The sequence below is a fragment of the Crinia signifera genome, chromosome 1, assembly GCF_055691185.1.
Source record: "Crinia signifera chromosome 1, ASM5569118v1, whole genome shotgun sequence".
Classification (NCBI taxonomy): Eukaryota; Metazoa; Chordata; class Amphibia; order Anura; family Myobatrachidae; genus Crinia; species Crinia signifera.
In genome coordinates, this window is record NC_139217.1 from 106,240,046 (window position 1) to 106,259,509 (window position 19,464).

The following is a 19,464-nucleotide window of genomic DNA, read 5'->3' on the forward strand; positions in this document are numbered from 1 at the left end:
CAAGTCGGGTTTTAATCCCTCCAGTTGGTGTTCCCTCACAAACTTGGACACGTCCAGGTAAAACCACGGAGTGGTCCAGTTGTAAGGGATGGAGCTGTCCCACTTGTCCCATTTAAGGGTCCTCCACAATGGTAGGAGGAAGAAGCGGGACATGGAGTTCCCCGCAGAGCCGGCACAATTGTCAATCAAAGTTCTGCGGATGCAGGTACATACAAAGAAGGCTCTCAGCATAGTTGGAATGTCTGGAATGCCTTTGCCACCTTTGAGGGGATCCTTGTACATAATGCTCCGCTTCACTCTGTCCATTTTGGAGCCCCAGATGAAGTGGAAAGTGGCCCGGGTAATGGCCTTGCAGACCGCAGTTGGCGGTGGCCAGGCCTGGGCTGTGTACTGCAGGACGGGAAGGATCTCGTTCCGCAGCACAAGGGCTTTCCCTTCGATGGAAAGGTCTCTGAGGCTCCACAGTCCAATTTTCTGTCTCACTGTAGCAAGTTTCTCATCCCAGCACTTCCGGGCGGCTCCATCATCACCGAACCAGACACCCAGAATTTTGATGAGGTCCGGTTTGACGGTAAATGGGAAAGGAGCCGAGGATGACAGGTGCCAGTTTCCGAAGAGCATGGCCTCTGACTTCCCGCAGTTGACTTTTGCCCCCGAAGCACGGCCGAAGTCCTCACAGGTCTGGACGAGTGCTGCCACCGAGCGTTGATCCGCGCAGAAGACAGTGACGTCGTCCATGTACAGCGAGCACTTGGCCACTGGGTGGTCTGGACCTGGTGCGGTGATCCCTCTGATCTCTGGATTCTGTCTGATGGATAGGGCCAGGAGCTCTATAACACAAACAAAAAGAAGAGGTGAAAGAGGGCAGCCTTGTCTGACCCCAGAGAGAACCGGAAAGGGGTCAGTCTTCCAGCCGTTCACCAACACCGTGCTGTGGATATCAAGGTACATAAGGTTAACATACGAACAAAACAATTCACCAAGACCAAATTTTCGCAGCACCTTACCCATCAGCTCGTGAGAGACACGGTCAAAGGCCTTTTCCTGATCAAGACTGATCAGGGCCGTGCGCACATTACGATCTTTCACGTAATGGACCGTGTCCCTGAGGAGGGCAAGGCTGTCTGCGATCCTGCGGCCAGGTATACCACAGGTCTGATCCGGATGAACAATCTGTCCGATGACAGCCTTCAGCCTATTGGCCAGTACCTTGGCGAGGATCTTGTAGTCCACGTTCAGAAGAGAGATGGGCCTCCAATTTTTCAGCTCACATCTCTCCCCCTTCCGCTTATACAAGATCGTGATCATCCCTTCCCTCAGCGAAGGAGGCATTTTTCCCTCCACCACCATCTCCTCATACAGCTCGAGCAGGTCCGGGCCGATTAGATCCCACAGCGCTACATAGAGCTCAGCTGGGAGACCATCGTTACCTGGAGTCCTGCCTTGCCTAAAGGATTTGGTGGCAGAGAATACCTCCTCCAGCGTCAGGGGAGCATCCAGCGCCGATCTGCCTGCAGGATCAATAGGGTTAGTGATACCTGACAGGAACTTGTCGGCCATGTCGTTGTCAGTCGTCTTAGGGGAGTAGAGGTCACTGTAGTAGTCGCGGACGACCTTCATCACGCCCTCCTTCCCCTGTCTGGGAATGCCATTCTCATCTCGCAGCTCGGTCAGGGGCGTGTGGCCAGAGTGGAGTTTCCTGAAAAAGAAAGAAGAGCACTTCTCACCCTTCTCCAGATTCTCCACCTTGGAACGGAAGACGATACGTCTGGACTCCTCCTCAAAGTGCCTTTTCAGGCTCTTTTTGGTCTCATCCAGGTCGTCCTTCACGTCCCAGCCGCACCGCTGGAGGTCCACCAGGGACTGGAGCTCACGCTGCAGATTTCTGAGGTTCCTCTTACGGTCGCATGCCTGGATACGCCCTTTGACCTGAAAGAAACTGCGGATGTTAGATTTGGCATATTCCCACCAGTCAGACATGCAGTCAAAATAGCATTTGTCATTTTTCCATGTGATGTAGGCATCCTTAAGTTCAGCCAATACCTCCTCCTTTTCCAGCAGTGCACAGTTCAACTTCCAGGAGCCTGGGCCAGATGGAAAACCATGGCCCAGGATACCTTGGAAGAGAATGGCCCTGTGGTCAGAGAAGAAGCAGGGAACCATAGAATGCCTAACCTGCTGCACTGCCCGAGAGGTGAACACAAAGTCAATGCGGGAACGCACAGAGCCATCGGGGCGGCTCCACGTGAAATTCACGGAGCCGGCCCCCATGGAGCCCACAGCGTCCCGCAGTGACGCTTCGGCCACCATTTCCCGGAGCAGATTGGACGTGATGTCCAGCTTCGCAGAGTTGCAGGTGCTTCGTCCATCCCCTTCGATCGGGCAGTTGAAGTCTCCAGCCATCACTACAGCCCTGGTGGTGGCGAGCTGGGTCCGCAGGGTCTGGAATAATTCCAAACGCTCATTCTTGAAAGGTGAAGCGTACACGCAGATAAGCCTGATAGGCTCCCCTGCCCAGGAGCCGTCTACGACAAGTAACCTGCCGCAGACGAGCTCCTGAACAGAATCCAGCGTGAAGAGGCTCCCCCTGATCAGAATAGCTACCCCTGCAGACTTACACTCACCTCCACCGGACCAGTAGGACGGGCCATGGGACCACTGCCGGGCCAGGTGCTTGTAGGACCTGGAGAAAGGGAGAGAGCATTCCTGCAACATGTATACATCACATTTCTGAAAGTCAAGGAAAGTAAAAACAGACTGTCTCCTAGCCTTATCCTTAATGCTCCTCACATTAATGGTAAGAATATTAAAAGCTACCATCTGTTAAGAGAAAGGGCAGGTTAGGTTACGATACGTTTACGTTACCACTCCCATCGGGGGGCGCAGCGTCCGGCTCTGCAGCTGGATCTCCTTCATGGGTTGGTTCCGTAATGCCAAGCAGCTGGTCGATGTCGCTGTCGCAGACGAGTTCAGTTGTCCCCAACTCGTCGTAACATTCCACCAAGGCCGCCATCTCCTCCTCGAGGGTGGGGGCGGGCTGGGGTGGTTCCACCAACTCAACTGCTGCCTTTTTGGAAGATTCCGGGTCGGCAGCGGGGCTCTCTAACACCTTCCTCTTCCGTCTCAGCGTGGTCGGACCTGCAGAGGCAAGGGGTGGAAACTCCTCCTCGGAGAGGAGAGGGGCGGAGGGGGTGGAGGGAAGAGGGGTGGGTTGGGCAAGAGGTCGGGAGGGTGAGGGAGGGGGGTGAGCAGCAGTGGAGGGGGGTGCTGTCACAGAGGGAGGTAGGGGAGGAGGGGTGGGGATGACAGGGGCAGAGGGGGGTTTCTTACCACCTTGTCTCTGCTGCTTCGGCTTTGGCTGCTTCTGTACCGGCTGGGGAGGCACCATGGGGGTAACTCCCTTCACTGCTGCGGCGTAGGACCTCGCTCTGTCAGGGCATGCCTTGTAGAGGTGGTCTCCTTTGCCGCACAGGTTGCAGACGAGCTTCGTGGGGCAGTCCTTTGTCTCGTGGCCGGCCACGTGACAGAACTTGCATGCCGAGACCTTGCACTCTCTTCCCACGTGGTCTTTCCCACTGCACTTTCGACAGGTGCGTGGTTGATCCGCGTAGTAGATGAGTCCAGCGGTTCCCCCCAGGGAGAAGCACTGTTTGAGGTGCTTGACTCCGTCTGGGCACGAAGTGTCCTTGTGGAGCCTGACCACCACCGACCACTTTACGTCCCAGAGCCCGTTGCTCAGCAGGACCCTTGTGGGGTCCCTGATGACCGTGCAGGATCTGTTCAGGAATGTGACGATGTCTTTGGCAGGCACATGTGGACTTCGCATTGAAACCGTCAACCGCCTCTCCTCCCTTTGAATAGGGCAGTTGCCCACAAAGCGAGAGAGAGGGGAATCAGGCTTCGCCGCTTTCACCGCCTCCCAATACCTCTTGCAGATGGCAATGGTGGCGAAGGTGACATAAAAGATCCCCTTGATGAAGGTCTGGGTGCTGAGGACTTCGGGGGCCGAGAATCCTTGGTCCAGGACCATCATCTTGCCGAATTGCACCAGCGAAAGGTCCGGCACCTGTCCGTCCACCTCCTTCAGCTTCATCACCACGGTTTGCCTCATCCAGGGTTCCAGGGCTGGGGTAGTCTTGGAGCCATCCCTGGCGGGCACCGCTGGTGGTGTCCCTGAAGGGGGGCAGGAGCTGGGGCCGGCCACATTTGCTGGGGTTTCGGCCGGGGACTTGCCCTTCTTCCCGGCGAGGGGGGCTGGAGCGGAGGCTGTGGCCATCCTTCCGGCTTCTCGGGGCAAAAGGGTCTTTTCCGGGACCCCGGCAGGAGGGGAAGGAGGAGATCTCTTCAGAGGGCAGAGCAACACAAGTCTAACCCTCCAAGGTGGCTAGAGAGCGATGCACGGCTTCAGAGGGCAGAGCAAAGCAAGTCTAACCCTCCACGGAGGCTGGGGAGCGTTGCAGAGCTTCGGAGGTCAGAGCAGAAAGTCTGACCCTCGGCGGCGGCTCCGGAGCGGTGGAGGCTTCAGAGGGCAGAGCAGAAAAGTCTGACCCTCCTAGGCAGCTCGGGAGTGCTGCAAGGCTTCGAGAGGGCAGAGAAAACAAGTCTGCCTCTCCCAGGTGGCTAGGGTGCGTTGATCTCCCTCCTCAGGCGAAATCCTCTTCTCCTCGCAGTCGGGGGCGGAGCTTCTTCCTCGGCGTCGAGAGGCGGAGGGTTCGGCAGTCGCTTCGGAGGGCAGAGCAGAGCAAGTCTGACCCTCAGTCTTCTCCGGCTTCTCCCTCTTCAGCGATGTCTTCTCCTCCTCGCAGTCTCGACGTCTTCGCTCTTTCGCTCTCTCGGCCAGCAGCGGTAGCCCTGAGAAGGACCGTTGTCGGTCCAAGAAACAAGGAGCAGAGCTGCCTCTCAGAATAAACTGATAAGAACAGATACTACACTTGATCTTAGCCAAAAGGCCGAGAAGCGATCTTACTTAACTCTACTGCACTGTAATGGTTAGAAATAGAGACGCAGATAAATTAATAGCTGTCAAGCCTATTATTCCTATTAATGGAAGTTGAATACACAGTGGAAAAATAATTTAAACAGGTATATTAGACTTTATGATCATAGATGACCATGTAATAGTGTAAATGCACCTTTTTAGATTATCAGTGGCAGTTTGATTCCACATTAAGTACATACAGTGCTACAGTAGTTTGATTAACATGGATACTCGGGTAAAAATAGTTAAAACAGGTGTACTGGATTTTGCAATCATAAGCCAAACCAAATAATTGTGTTAATGCGCTGTTTTGAATTATAAGTGGCAGTTCGATTTAGCATAAAATGCGTATAGTGCTGCAATCATCAAATCAACACAATTACTCAGATAGTGCCACTAGGGCTGATACACTCACGGACATGAACCCCACGGTGGCCGTTTTGCAGATGATGCAAAGATCTGTACGGTGCACCCAGGTAGGGTAAGAACGCTGTGGTTGAGTGAACGCAGGTGCCGGCAGAGGAGACGTGTGCTTCCGCGATGTGCAGGCGCCGGAGTCCCGGTGCTGTGTGTTCAGCGCGAGCCGGCAAAAGGTACTCTAAAGATAGTGAAGTCCGGGTGCCGGAGTCCCACTGTCAGGCGCTAGATGTTCAGCGGGAGCCGGCAGGAGATAACCCGGGTATTAGAGTCGTGCTGCGTAAGTCCTGGGACAGATACAGTCTCAGTTTAAGCCGTGGAAGCCGGCAGTGTATTCAGCAGTGAGCCGCCGATTTGGGGCGTCTGAAATGTGTCAGTGGTTAGCTCCGTGGGTTGTCAAGGTTAGTTGGTCGGCTTGCAGGGAAGCTAGGTGACAAATAGGTGAGGCGGTAAGGGTCCCGCTCGTGCACAGCAGGGACCACGATCCGAGACGTACGTTTCACCATTTAGGCTTTCTGCCCCCAAACCAGGCAGTATAAATAAATGAATGTTTGTTCCTGGCACAACAGAGATTGAGGCTATCACTGCAACCTCTGCAATACTAAGAAACATAAGAAGTGTTCCAGTTTTTATCCTGGAATATGGAACTACTCCAGACAGTTTTACTCTGTCTTCTGTTCCCAATTTTGTGCTATCATCTATCATGCCTGGCCCTGGACTGAACTTACAATATTTTGTTCAGAAGATATATTGGTGGAGTCTTTAGTTTTTTGAATATCATTATTGTAGTCAAGTCTTGTAGTGTAATTGCCTTATGCATTAGATCTTAAATGATTCTCTTGATGATAGTCACCTTGTCTGTTCTTGGGCCTAGGACACGGCATCCTTTGTATCTCTCACCTGGTCTCATGCCGAGTTTAACGTACATTTGTTGTATATTGCTCCATGACTGCACAAATGGAAAAAGTAGATCATAAATATATTCCCTCTATGCAGAACTGTACACAAATCTTGCAATGTCCCCATGGTTTTGCTTTGCTTGCTTCTAGTCATCTTCTGCATTGGACAGTTAAACCTTGTTTATACTAAGTGCAGAAGATACACAAAGAAAGATGCTCATTTACACATCCATCCAGCTCTGTATAGCCCAAACTTCCATCCTGCACTCAGTAAGAACCCAGTTATGAGAATCGTTACTGTATGGCTCTTCAGTCATAAGTGTAGGGGCCCCACGAGGTTTAAATTAGCCTCCACTGAGCATCAGTCCCACAATAGTAATCCCTACCACTGCTTACTTTTAAGATTGTTTTCTTCAGGAATATATAGTAAGGAATAGATAAGCATATGTTTTACAAACTGATGTTTTTTATGATAAGTACGTAACGTCACCATGCCAAATATGGAGTTTTCTCTACCATCCTGGAGAATAATCTGTCATTGCTGCTTTATCCTGATATTTTTCGGATAATCCGGACTCTGTTGAATGTGATCATTTTCAGACACGGTTCTACTGCTCTTGTTGTCAGCTACTCCGGTTTGCCTTGATATATAGTATAGAACTGTCTTTGCTGTGTTGTCTTAAGCAATATATTTATATTATATCTTTTAAAAATTACCTCTTTTTTTACTTTTTAATTTGTTACATAATACAGGTTACGTATCCCTTATCCAAATATCCGTTATCCAAATTATTCCGAAAACCATACATTCCAGAAAGTGCAAAAACATTTTTTGCTAAAAACCTACTGGGGACATCTGTGACTGGCACTACTGGGGAAATAACATGTAACTGGCACTACTGGGGAAATAACATGTAACTGGCACTACTGAGGAAATAACATGTAACTGGCACTAAATATGTGCAAGGACATGATTGCTTGGCATTCATATGCAGTGCCTGAGATAGGACACAAACTTTGTTTCATGTTTTAAAACATTGTTTCATGCACAAATAATATATATAAGTATTTCATGTGTTTGATGTGTTTGTACAACATAAATGCAAGATACCTCAAAATACATAATTGGAATATAAAAATATTCTGAAATACGGAATAATCGGTTATCCAAAATTCTCTTGGTCCCAAACATTTTGGATAAGGGATACCCAACCTGTAGTATCATATCATTTGTCCAATATATAATATTTCCTCATTTTTGTTCATTAGTTATGTGACTTATAAAAGCTGCTGCTTCCTGACATGTTTACCTTGAAATTAGTTTTCTTGCTCTTTGTCAAGTCTCATTTGGTATAATTCCCACAATAGAAACAGTTTACTATTTAACTTGAATTTTCCATACAAACAGCTTCTGTAATGCATCCCACATGCCTTCTGCAGTAGTCTCATCTCATAACTGATATGAATTAACTTGTCATCTAATATGATTATGGTTGTTCCTGTCCTCTGGTCAGTGGCAATAACCTCCCAGAAGTCTCCCCATGGTAGCAGTAATTTATGCTATACTTTCCAGCGCTGATAATTACCATTATTCGGTTTAGGCAATGCTGGGCAACCAACTATATTTTCTTGTTAATTCTCACTTTAACCCCTTTGAAATACAGTGTTCAACTTTTTCCAATGCTCTTTGAATATTTCACTGGAAGATTTCTTTTAATCACTCAAGTATCAACAACAGGTGTGGACCCTTGATCGAACAAGCATAAGGTAGCGGTCGCCCATTATTAGTCGACAGGCAGAAAGTCTACACATTAAAAGGGTAAACATTCATTAAGTCAACATGGTCAAATGGTTGACACAAGCAAAAGGTCAATATGTATGTTCCGTATGAGTGCATAGACTAGCATAACCATGAGGGACTAAACAGTGATAACTTAAGTTACTACCTTGCTATAATCCAACACATTGCTCCCAGTAACAGCCAGTACTAAACAATGAGGCACAACCTAACATGCTAAAGGGAAACTTCAGATAAATATATTTTCCCCAACCTCTACATCATCCCCTCATTGACAAACTTACAAAACATCTAAGGTTCCAAGCTTATGTTGTAAAGGTTGTGGCCCTACCTCAGTGCCAAGAACATTCTTTCAGTAGTTATGGCTTCACAGCAGAGCAATCTTCTGCACCCTCTTGAATTTTATTTTTTAAATATTGCCGCCTGGGCAGCGGAGTGTTGTACCCCTTCAGCAGCTGTGGGAGGAGACCCAGTGTTAACAGCACCATATGAGGAGCCCAGCCGCTACCAGAGCCAAGTAACAGGAGACACTGCATCCAGCGAAGGGGAGACCCGGTGGCTGCTCCAGAGGGGATCCAGCAGCCATTCCAGAGGAAACCCTGCGTTGAAGGGAAGACCTGGTGGATGCTCTAGCGTGGATCCGGTGGCCACTCCAGTGGTGACCCGGCAGCCAGTCAGAAGAGGCCTGGCAGCTGCTCCTTCGGTGCCCCAGCAGCCACTCCACAGGAGACCAAGCGCTGTGAATTCACCCAATGCACCGCGCCACAGGGGGTGGGGAACAATCACACCATGGCCATCACATCTTAAATGCTCTCATAAGCCCCTGTAAATATTAAACCCTACCCTAATTCTATATGTATTGCCCACAGAGGTGCAACCTCTCCAGTGTCACCTTGTGCAACAATTATAAGAGCTGTGCCTCATCCCGCTAGATTTTCCCTGCCCCATCTCTTTCTCTGAAAACTCTCACTTGCCTTCTATCCCAGATCTCTTTGGGGCCTATTTATAATTTAATATTTGCAGCTAAATCCCCAGTATGCACCAAATGTATCATGGAGAGACCGCAGCAGGAATCTCCAATTCTGCAATGCTGCCTGGTGTATCAATATTGTGCAGCATCGCATCGGGTGAGATGGTGGCAGACCATTGTAGCCTATGGGCTACTTACTCCACTGCCGGCGGGGCGATGTGGTCAGCGGGGGTCAGCACTCACCGCACCTGAGCAGATCAACCGGCTGAGCGCATAACAGGGCCGGTAATATTCTGGCATTGCATGGTATATGCCATCCTTCTTAAATGGTCCCCTTTTTCTCCTATATTTATTTATTTACAGTTTCTTATATAGCGCAGCAGATTCCGTTGCGCTTTACAATAGTAGACAGTGATAAAACAAACTGGGTAACAACAGACAGACTTGGAGGTTAGAGGGCCCTGCTGCAAGCGTATAATCTATAGGGATATAGGAGGGAAACACAAGGACAGGCATCAGTAATAGCATAGCTTGTAGGTCCAAAAGGGAAGCTGTATAATACATAAGTGCCTCAGAGGGTTATGCATGTAGAACTTAAATATATCTCTCCATCCCACCTCTTTCTCTTTGCTTCGCCTCTTTCTTTCATCTCTCCATTTGACAGTCTCACCCTCTCTCTCACTACTTGCCATTTTTTTTTTTTTTGCTATTTCTCTGTGTTTAGTTGGCTTCTCTATACTGAGCCCCCTAGTATTGTGCTATTTTATTTTATTTTTTTTATTTTTATTTTAGTGTTTTAGTGCCTTAAGCTGTGTCTATTTCTTTCTCTCTTAGGGCGGGATGTACTAACGCTTACCGCTCCGTAGACATCCATGTTTCGCGTCCGCAATGGCTTCGTGTTATGTATTAATCAAGTTTCGTTGTGTTGTTGAAAAAAAAACTCCGCCGGCTTCTGTTCTCGCGGAGTTTCCGGCGCGGCAGATCCCCTCATTCATCTCTGTGTAGCTGAAGCGCCTGTGTGATGTACTAACACTCGCAGCGCTCAGCTTTGTGTGGAATTAATTCGCCTTGTATTTCAGGCGTTAATACACTGTTTTATCTCATGGGGGTTTTTTTTATGTCACAAATATATTAAACAAGAAGGTAATTTTTTTTTTATTATTTGTCTGAGTTAATAGGGGCGTTGGTTGTCTTGTGGGCATCTCATTAGAATGCATTTTGCTGGATAGCCGTGGCTTAGGGTAATGAGGGCAATGTGATGTTTGCATGGATTATTTGTTTGAGGTAATGCCAAATTGCAAAATGGGATTTGGTTTGAAGCAGATTAAGGTGTCGTCATTGTTAAATTAGGGCATGGGATGTTGTTAGGGTGAGGGGTGGTAGGGCTGAATTGATAGGCACGTGTGAGGGGTGGTAGGGCGGAGGTGATGGGCACAGTAGGTTTCTGAGGGGAGGTAGGGCGTTGGTGATGGGCACAGTAGGTTCTGAGGGGTGGTAGGGCTATGGTGATGGGCAGAGTAGGTGGCGCCTGGGAGTGAGAGAAACCCGCGCCGCACAGCACACACTGACATGACAGGAGTAAACGTCATTGCGCATGCGCAAAAAAAAAAAAATGCGTAACTATTCCGACGGATATCAGAGTTAACGCGGACATGAAGATAGGAAAAAAAATTAGTACATAACGCGGAGATCTCCGCAAAAAGAGAGCGAAATCATCACGAAAAAAACAACTACACTTCACTACAGAAATGCGAGTAATAGTACATCCCGCCCTTAGGCCGGGATGTATCAACGCTTACCGCTGCGCTGACATCCCGTTTTCGAGGCTTTTGTCCTTCCTCCTGATGTATCAATAATGTTTCACATTTTTCATTTCCGCATTTTGAAAGTCTCGCAGTGTTCCCGCAGCGAAATATACTTACATTGGTCTGAATGTAAGTTGACGTCCTGTGATATGTATTAATATTCGTGATGCCCTTTGTTGTTTCGCCAAGTTTGACTGGCGGTATTGGTCTGGAGAGGAGGCGGGACCTGGGTGTAAGTTGGAGGTGTGGAGGGGAAAACACATCCCCCGGGTGCCTGAGCCAAGGGACAGCTTCTTTGACATGTGGGTGTCTGACCAGGGGCAGGAGGTCAGGATGAAAGACCTCTGCTGCTGGGAGCCTGAGCGGGTAGTGAGGCGGCATGCTGCGAGAGGTAGGGAGTGTGGGACCGGCGCCGGGTGACGGGTCGGAGCATTCTCCTGCCGGCTGGAGGGGGGAGGAGTGCAGGACTGCTGCCGGGAGCCTGAACGGGTAGTGAGGCGGCATGTTGCGAGTGGTAGGGAGTGTGGGACCGGCGCCGGGTGACAAGACAGGGGTCGGAGCAATCTCCTGCACTCCTCCCTCCCTCCAGCCGGCAGGAGATTGCTCTGACCCTTGTCTTGTCACCCGGCGCCGGTCCCACACTCCCTACCACTCGCAACATGCCGCCTCACTACCCGTTCAGGCTCCCGGCAGCAGTCCTGCACTCCTCCCCCCTCCGAGGGAGAACAGACACAAAAAAAAAAAACTCGAAAAAATATCGGAGGAGGGCACAGTATACGCAGCCCAGAAAAAAATAATACATAAAGCGGAAAGTCCCGCAAAACGGATGCGATACAGGCACGAAAAAAAACAGGTAACACCCACGAATATTGATACATCCCGCCCTCATTTTACCTATAATAAACCTTAGTAGTGTGTCAATTCTTTAATTTATAATATGTTATATTATGTGATTTTATATTAATGTTCTTTGTCTCTATTTTGATTATTTACCTTAATATTTCTTTCTCGTGGATTTATTTAGCGGTGGAATATTTAGTGTACTCTTATTTCCCTCCTTTTGGTCGGCAACCGTGGAGCACACCATGCGATTCACACATCATTTTAAATCGACCTTCATCTTTCCTACATTATCATCCATTCCCGATATTTATAATCCCATGATGATCCCCTATCGAATTCCTGCTTATGCAGAAGTTTCCAGCACGGGAAAATTAACAGGGGAATCCCCCTCCAAAGGACAAGAACCCTAAAGATATGGAGAAGTACCCACTCAAGGGAGTAATTCAACCTCCTGCGACCCTTTATACCTATTTTATGTTTACCTTAAATGAACCCCCCTCGGATTAGGCTGATCTCAACTCCCCTGTTTCTAACATTATTAAGTTACCCTCCATCCCCCCTGTATATGAGATGGATTGTACATTATAGATGGATTTTCCTCCTAAACCTCCCAATTGCTCCATATCTTATGGTATGTTGCTACCGCCCCTCTTGCCAGATAAGTGAATTTTTCATGGGACATTGTCGCATCCATCAGGGCTTTCCAGACCTCTATCTCGGGGCCTTCTTTAGCAAGCCATTTCCTGGCTATGCATATCTTTGCCAGGGTGAAGGCAATTATAGTGAATTGTCTAAGGTATCTGTCCATAGATCCTCTCTCGATTACTGCCAGCAGGCAGGCTACTGGCGTGCAACTTTCCTTAGGGATTCCCCTATCCACCAATTCTTTAATTACTAATTCCCAGAACCCTGCTGTTTTAGGGCATGCCCATATTAGGTGCAAGAACGATCCTGGATTCGTCAGACATTTGGGGCAATTCGCATCTTCCCTGCCTCCTATCCTATATAGTAATTCGGATGTCATATAGGCTCTATGGACTATATGCAACTGAGACTGTTGCCGGCTAATTTGATTAGTTGCTAAACGTACGTTTTCCAGGGCCTCCTGCCATTGTTCAACCGAGATAGATCCGATGTCCATCTCCCATGCAGTTTTTAATTCTAGTAGGTTATCCTTTTGAAGTTCCTGGCTTAAGGCCTTGTATAGATAGGATACTTCGGGGGAAATTTACCAATATGAAAAACCTAGTTTTTCGTATTGGTTGTTTCCCTACGACTGCATACGACTGTTTAAGTCGTATGCAAAGTCGTGTTCCGGAGGGGGATTTACAAAGCAGTCAGATACGACTGCTTTGTAACCCTCCGATGGTGTAATGATTCGTATTAGCGGCCGTATATACGGCCGCTAATACGAATTATTTCTAGCAGTCTGCACGGATCAAGTCAGATCCGTGCAGGCTGCAAGGTGTAAAAAAAAATAGAAAAATAAATAAATAAAAAAAAAAACGGCGTGGGGTCCCCCCCACAGCCGAAACCAGCACCAGGCTGAAGGAGCCGGGGCCGGTAATTAAAAATCAGGGAGCCCGACAAATAGGGGTTCCCCGATTTTTAACAACCAGCCCCAGGCTCCAGGTCCGGGGCTGGTTCCCAAAATACGGGGGACAAAATGAGTAGGGGTCCCCCGTATTTTAAGAACCAGCCCCAGGCACAACCAGCCGGCAGGGTAATGTCACAGCCGGGGGACACTTATAATATAAGGTCCCGCGGCCAAAACATTCTCCCTACCGACCAGTCAGCCTGGCCAGGGGCCCTGGGGGAGTGGGGACCCCCCCAATAAAGGGGTCCCCCCCCTCCAGGACTTACCTGACCAGGCTGAAGCCTGGTGCTGTCCCCGGTGACCCTGGAGCGGTGGTCACCGGGCTGATGGTATTGTGTAAAAAATAGATAAACCATTGTTTTTTACTGTGGCACTACAAGTGCCAGCAAGCCTCCCCAGCAAGCTGGGACTTGGAGAACCACAAGTCCCAGCCTGCTGGGCATTAAAGGGCCCGCTGGCACTTGTAGTTCTACAGTTAAAAAAATAGTGCACAAAACACACTGACACACTTTTAAAATAAAACTTTATTACACACAAAGCCCACACATACTGATACTTACCTATCTTCTTCCCATAGGTCGCCCTGATGTCCTGTGTCGTCTTCGGGATCCATGTCGACGTCCTTCTTCATGTCGACGTCGCTGTCGGCGATGGTGTCCCCGTCCGGATCCGAAGAAATCCATTTGGGAAGCTGTGGAAGGAAACCATACTCACCTGTCCCAGCGCGACGTAGTCCAGGTAAGGGTCTTTGCAAAAAAACAAACCGACAGCCCCGAAACCAAACCGGACACGACGGAGACACACGGTGTGTTTACATCGTGCGGCTCCGCCTCCCGAATGCCGCTATTGGCCGCCTTGCGGCCTAGCGGCCAATCAGGAGCCGCTAGGCCGCAAGGCGGCCAATAGCGGCATTCGGGAGGCGGAGCCGCACGATGTAAACAAACACACGTGCGTCTCCGTCAGAGTCCGGTTTGGTTTCGGGGCTGTCGGTTTGTTTTTTTGCAAAGACCCTTACCTGGACTACGTCGCGCTGGGACAGGTGAGTATGGTTTCCTTCCACAGCTTCCCAAATGGATTTCTTCGGATCCGGACGGGGACACCATCGCCGACAGCGACGTCGACATGAAGAAGGACGTCGACATGGATCCCGAAGACGACACAGGACATCAGGGCGACCTATGGGAAGAAGATAGGTAAGTATCAGTATGTGTGGGCTTTGTGTGTAATAAAGTTTTATTTTAAAAGTGTGTCAGTGTGTTTTGTGCACTATTTTTTTAACTGTAGAACTACAAGTGCCAGCGGGCCCTTTAATGCCCAGCAGGCTGGGACTTGTGGTTCTCCAAGTCCCAGCTTGCTGGGGAGGCTTGCTGGCACTTGTAGTGCCACAGTAAAAAACAATGGTTTATCTATTTTTTACACAATACCATCAGCCCGGTGACCACCGCTCCAGGGTCACCGGGGACAGCACCAGGCTTCAGCCTGGTCAGGTAAGTCCTGGAGGGGGGGGACCCCTTTATTGGGGGGGTCCCCACTCCCCCAGGGCCCCTGGCCAGGCTGACTGGTCGGTAGGGAGAATGTTTTGGCCGCGGGACCTTATATTATAAGTGTCCCCCGGCTGTGACATTACCCTGCCGGCTGGTTGTGCCTGGGGCTGGTTCTTAAAATACGGGGGACCCCTACTCATTTTGTCCCCCGTATTTTGGGAACCAGCCCCGGACCTGGAGCCTGGGGCTGGTTGTTAAAAATCGGGGAACCCCTATTTGTCGGGCTCCCTGATTTTTAATTACCGGCCCCGGCTCCTTCAGCCTGGTGCTGGTTTCGGCTGTGGGGGGGACCCCACGCCGTTTTTTTTTTTAATTTATTTATTTTTTCTATTTTTTTACACTGCAGCCTGCACGGATCTGACTGATCCGTGCAGGCTAAAACGCAAATAGAACAGGAAAATGGTGTTCTATTTTCCTGTCGTATTTGCGTGGGTGTTTCACACCACTAAGCAGCCGTATTGTCAGTACGGCTGCTTAGTAAATCAGAAACCACCATTCTTTTGAATGGTGATTTCTGTCGTATCCTATCGATGGTGTAGACATTCGTATTTGTAACTACAAATACGAATGTTCCATCTTTAGGACTACGAATTGTTGTATTTTTGGGATTGTAAATCCCGAAAATACAAATTCGTAAAAAAAAGGTGTATTTCTCCCTACGAATACACCTTTTTTCTACGAATCCATTTTGGTAAATGTCCCCCTTCATGTCTATTGGGACACTTCTTTAACAATTTTTTAGTTAGTGATAGTTCTATCTTTGGCCCGTCCTGGTTAAATTGCGCATTGCAAGCATGTCTCAGCTGTATATAGCTAAATAAATATTTGCTTGGCAGGGAAAACTCAAGTTTTAATGACTGAAAAGATCTAAATTCCAGGTTAAGGTATAATTGCCCGACAGTTTTTATCCCTTTCTCACACCAAGTCTTTCTAACCTGTAGCTTATTCAATTCTATTAAGACTCTTGCGTTGTTAATGGGTGTATCGGGGTCTATTCCCTGGCTTCCCAGTACGCCTTCTGCCTGCTTCCATACTAAAGTCATCTGCTGAATTATGAGTGGCCAGCTACATTTCCTGTTTCCACTGAGGAGCATCTGTAGGGGTGTATGTCCAGGAGATAGGATCTTAATTATCTCTGTAAAACTATCATCCTTTACCCCGTCTTGAATTAGCCCTTTAAAGTGGGCCAATTGAGCTGTAAGGTAATACAGCCAGAAATCTGGCAATGCCAGACAGCCCTCTCCCTTCGGCCTCATCAAGGTTATTGGTGTAAATGTCCGCTGACCTTGAAAAAGCTGCTCTGTGCAGTGAAACGCGTTGGCTCAGGCTCCTAACTGCCCACCTCAAAACGCTGCCTTCCACCACCACCTTTTTCCACTGAAAACCGATTGGAGATCCGCATTTGCCTATTATCATCGGCCCCATCGACCTGGAGTGAGGCACTCACCTCTTGAAGGCAAGCCGCCTATCTAATACCCACCCAGAATCTTACAGCGGACATTTACACCAATACTTCTCATTCCAAGTTGGGAGGGTCGCTACCCCCTACTACAATCGGGAGAAAGCTACATTTGAGTACCGCTGCGGCCAGGCTCCGATTCATTCATCTATTTCTCATTTCATCGGTTATCCATTGGACTGTGGACTCTAAATAAGGTGATATCACATTTACAGTGGATGCAGCAACCTTCAATTCCCCTGCCCTTCCCCCTCCCCCTTTTTTTACATTGTGTACATTGTATTTTATGTGTTTATTATAGCATGCTAATTGTATAATTAAAATACTATTTTAATTCCTCACTCTGTCATCAATGAGCGCAGTCTACCATCCTTTTCTTGTACATTTTCTATAGGGATTGACACCCCCTTTTTTTGACAGCCGCTAGCTGAGGCCACTCATACAGGCGCCCCTACAGTTACCTTGGTAACTGACCCCCCCTTTTTTTCTGCAAATCCTAGACTCTCCAGGATGCACCAGATGTAATAACCCTCAAGCAGACCTATATCACTGCTTCTGGGATTGCCCGTTAGTTAAGAGATTCTGGACCGACGTCCGTGATTTCGCCAATGAGCATTTAGTAAATTACACTCCGCTCACCCAAGAATGTGCCATATTTGGCATCCTACCAGAGGAAATTAGAGCCCCTAAACCCATCAAAAAATTAATGCTGGCAATTTCTTCGGCTGCCCGCAAAACAATCCTTCAAGTATGGATCCAAACTTCCCCTCCAGCCTTGGCAATGTTCAAAGATAAGCTGTTTTTTATTTTCCACATGGATTGGTTGGAGGCCTCCCTCCAAAAGGACTCACGTACCAAACAGTTCTTTGCTACCTGGAACAGTTATATGGAAACCTTACCCATGTCGACCAAGCAAACTCTCCATCAATGTTTCCAAAATACCCGCTGGTACAAAGAACAGATGTTACTTAATGATCCTCCACTAGTCCTAGAATAAGGTGTTATCTTCTTCCGTTAAGTTCGATATTTTGTACACGTTGTTATAATAATAATAAGAAAACTTATGATTACCATGTAACCTAACCTCACCTCATGTATCTGTAAATTTGATATCTGAACCACATGCCTGAATGCACAGCAATGTATCATGTTTTGAATTGATGCTTTGACATAATAAAAAAGTTGTTGAAAAAAAAAAAGATGTTATTAAAATCCCCCATCATTATGACAGGGATCCCAGGGTGGTGTGCAGAGAATTCTGCAGCTGCCTTCAACACGTCATAGCAGAACGGTGGTGGTACATATACTGCCATGATTACTAGGGTCCAGGATCCTAACCGGCATTTAAGGAAAACATATCTTCCCCGCTGGTCCGATACGATTTTTTCAGCTATGAAGGGAACTCCCCTCCGAACCAATATTGAGACCCCTCTGGAGGCGGAGGTGTGGGTTGAGTGGTATGCCCAGCCTATCCAAGATTTTTTAAGTGCTAGCACTCTCCCCCCCTCCAGGTGGGTCTCTTGCAAGCAAATTATGTCTGCCGCTTGTTTCCGAATATGGTTCATTACCAAAGATCGTTTCAGTTTATTGTTCATTCCCCTCACATTCCGGGTGAATAGGTTATAACTTACAGGTTTTTGATTACCCTCTTTTCCTTTTCCCATAAGGTCAATTTTTTGGGGTGTTTTGGCAGCCTAATCCTTTCCCCTCCCTCCCTTCCTCCCTGTCCCCCCCACCCCCACCCTGCAAGTCCACCTCCCCCCATGACTTGCCTCGTCCTGTTCCCTCCCTCCCTCCCTTTCCCTAAACAATAAATACAAAAAACACAACAATACAACATATATACATCTCTTTAGCGGGACTATAAATAGATGACCACCAGCCAGGGGGTGCTCACCCGCTCCTTATTTCAACTCATTTTTATTACTCCCCCCGTATCCGCCCACCCGTTACCGCTGCTTTTTATACTGCTTCTATTAATTTGCTGTTTACCCCCTCTGGGGCCATGAGCTAAGAGGTGAAGCACACTAATATATCAAAAAGTGATAATAAATAAGGCTATCAGGACAAAGTCAAATATTCAACATCCAATAGACCATTAAGGGTTACCCCCACAGAGAGGAAGAAAAAAAAAAAGGCCAGGCAAGCCTAATCTGGTTATACCAAAAGTACAGTCATTATATATACCGGCCTAAACCTTTTTGCAGCCCAGAGAGGAAAAAAAAAGTGAAAGGGGGGGGGCCTTCAGGGTCCATTGGGTTATATGTGATTCCTTCATGATTTCAAGTCCACATAATCCTTATGCAGTCTATATAGTACTATACAGGTCTCATAGTATGCTTCTGCCACTTTTGGTACTTCCTTCTACTCTCGGGGTGATATCATACGATGTGTTGGAAAATTCCCATCCAGCCACCCGGCTGCTTCATTTGGTGTCAGGAAAAATTTGGAGTTGCCTTGATGTATCACTTTGAGTTTCGCCGGATATATCATTGAATATTGTAGCTCTAGTTCCCTTAAGCGTTTCTTAATTTGGAAAAATTGAGCTCTTTCTCGCTGCACCCCACTTGCGTAGTCCGGGAATACTGAGACCCTCTTCTGATTCCACAGTAGAGGGCCCTTTGTTCTCCCCAATTTGAGGATTACATCTCTGTCTACATAGTTGAGCAGTTTAATGATAAAAGTGCGGTCGTTGGAGCCGGGAGGGGGGGCCCTCTTGTCACGACTGGGGATTTGGGACCCGGGAGTGACCTTGGTGGCTAGCTGACAACCCAATGGAAACAGGACGGAGGCAAGTGGATACAAATGAGTAAAGTTTATTGCATAGAATGAACTGGTACAGGGGACATTTGAAAGTCTGTAAAAGTCTTTGGAAAGCTGGGAACTGATAACAGTTACTTGGAGGCACGTAGTAGAGGCACGGGAGCACAGGAGCTGGAAAGCACAGAGTAGGTCCACTGGAGTGCAGGTGCCGGAAGCACGGTAGGCAGTGGTGAAGGTGGTTGCGGGTGCAGGTACTGAGGCACGCAGAGGCAGGTGGACACAGGTGCAGATGCTGGAGCGTGCGGGTGCAAGTGGTCACAGGTGCAGGTAACTCGGAAGAACAGGTGCAGGTAACTCGAAAGCACAGGTGCAGGTAACTCGAAAGCACAGG

The 19,464-nt window shown here is 48.2% G+C and overlaps 1 pseudogene; it reads right to left on the minus strand.

Annotated features, from left to right (window-relative positions):
* Nucleotides 1-4,854: 4,854 nt before the first annotated feature.
* LOC146045015 (U2 spliceosomal RNA) lies at nucleotides 4,855-4,961 on the minus strand (annotated as a pseudogene).
* Between the last annotated feature and the right edge of the window lie 14,503 nt (nucleotides 4,962-19,464).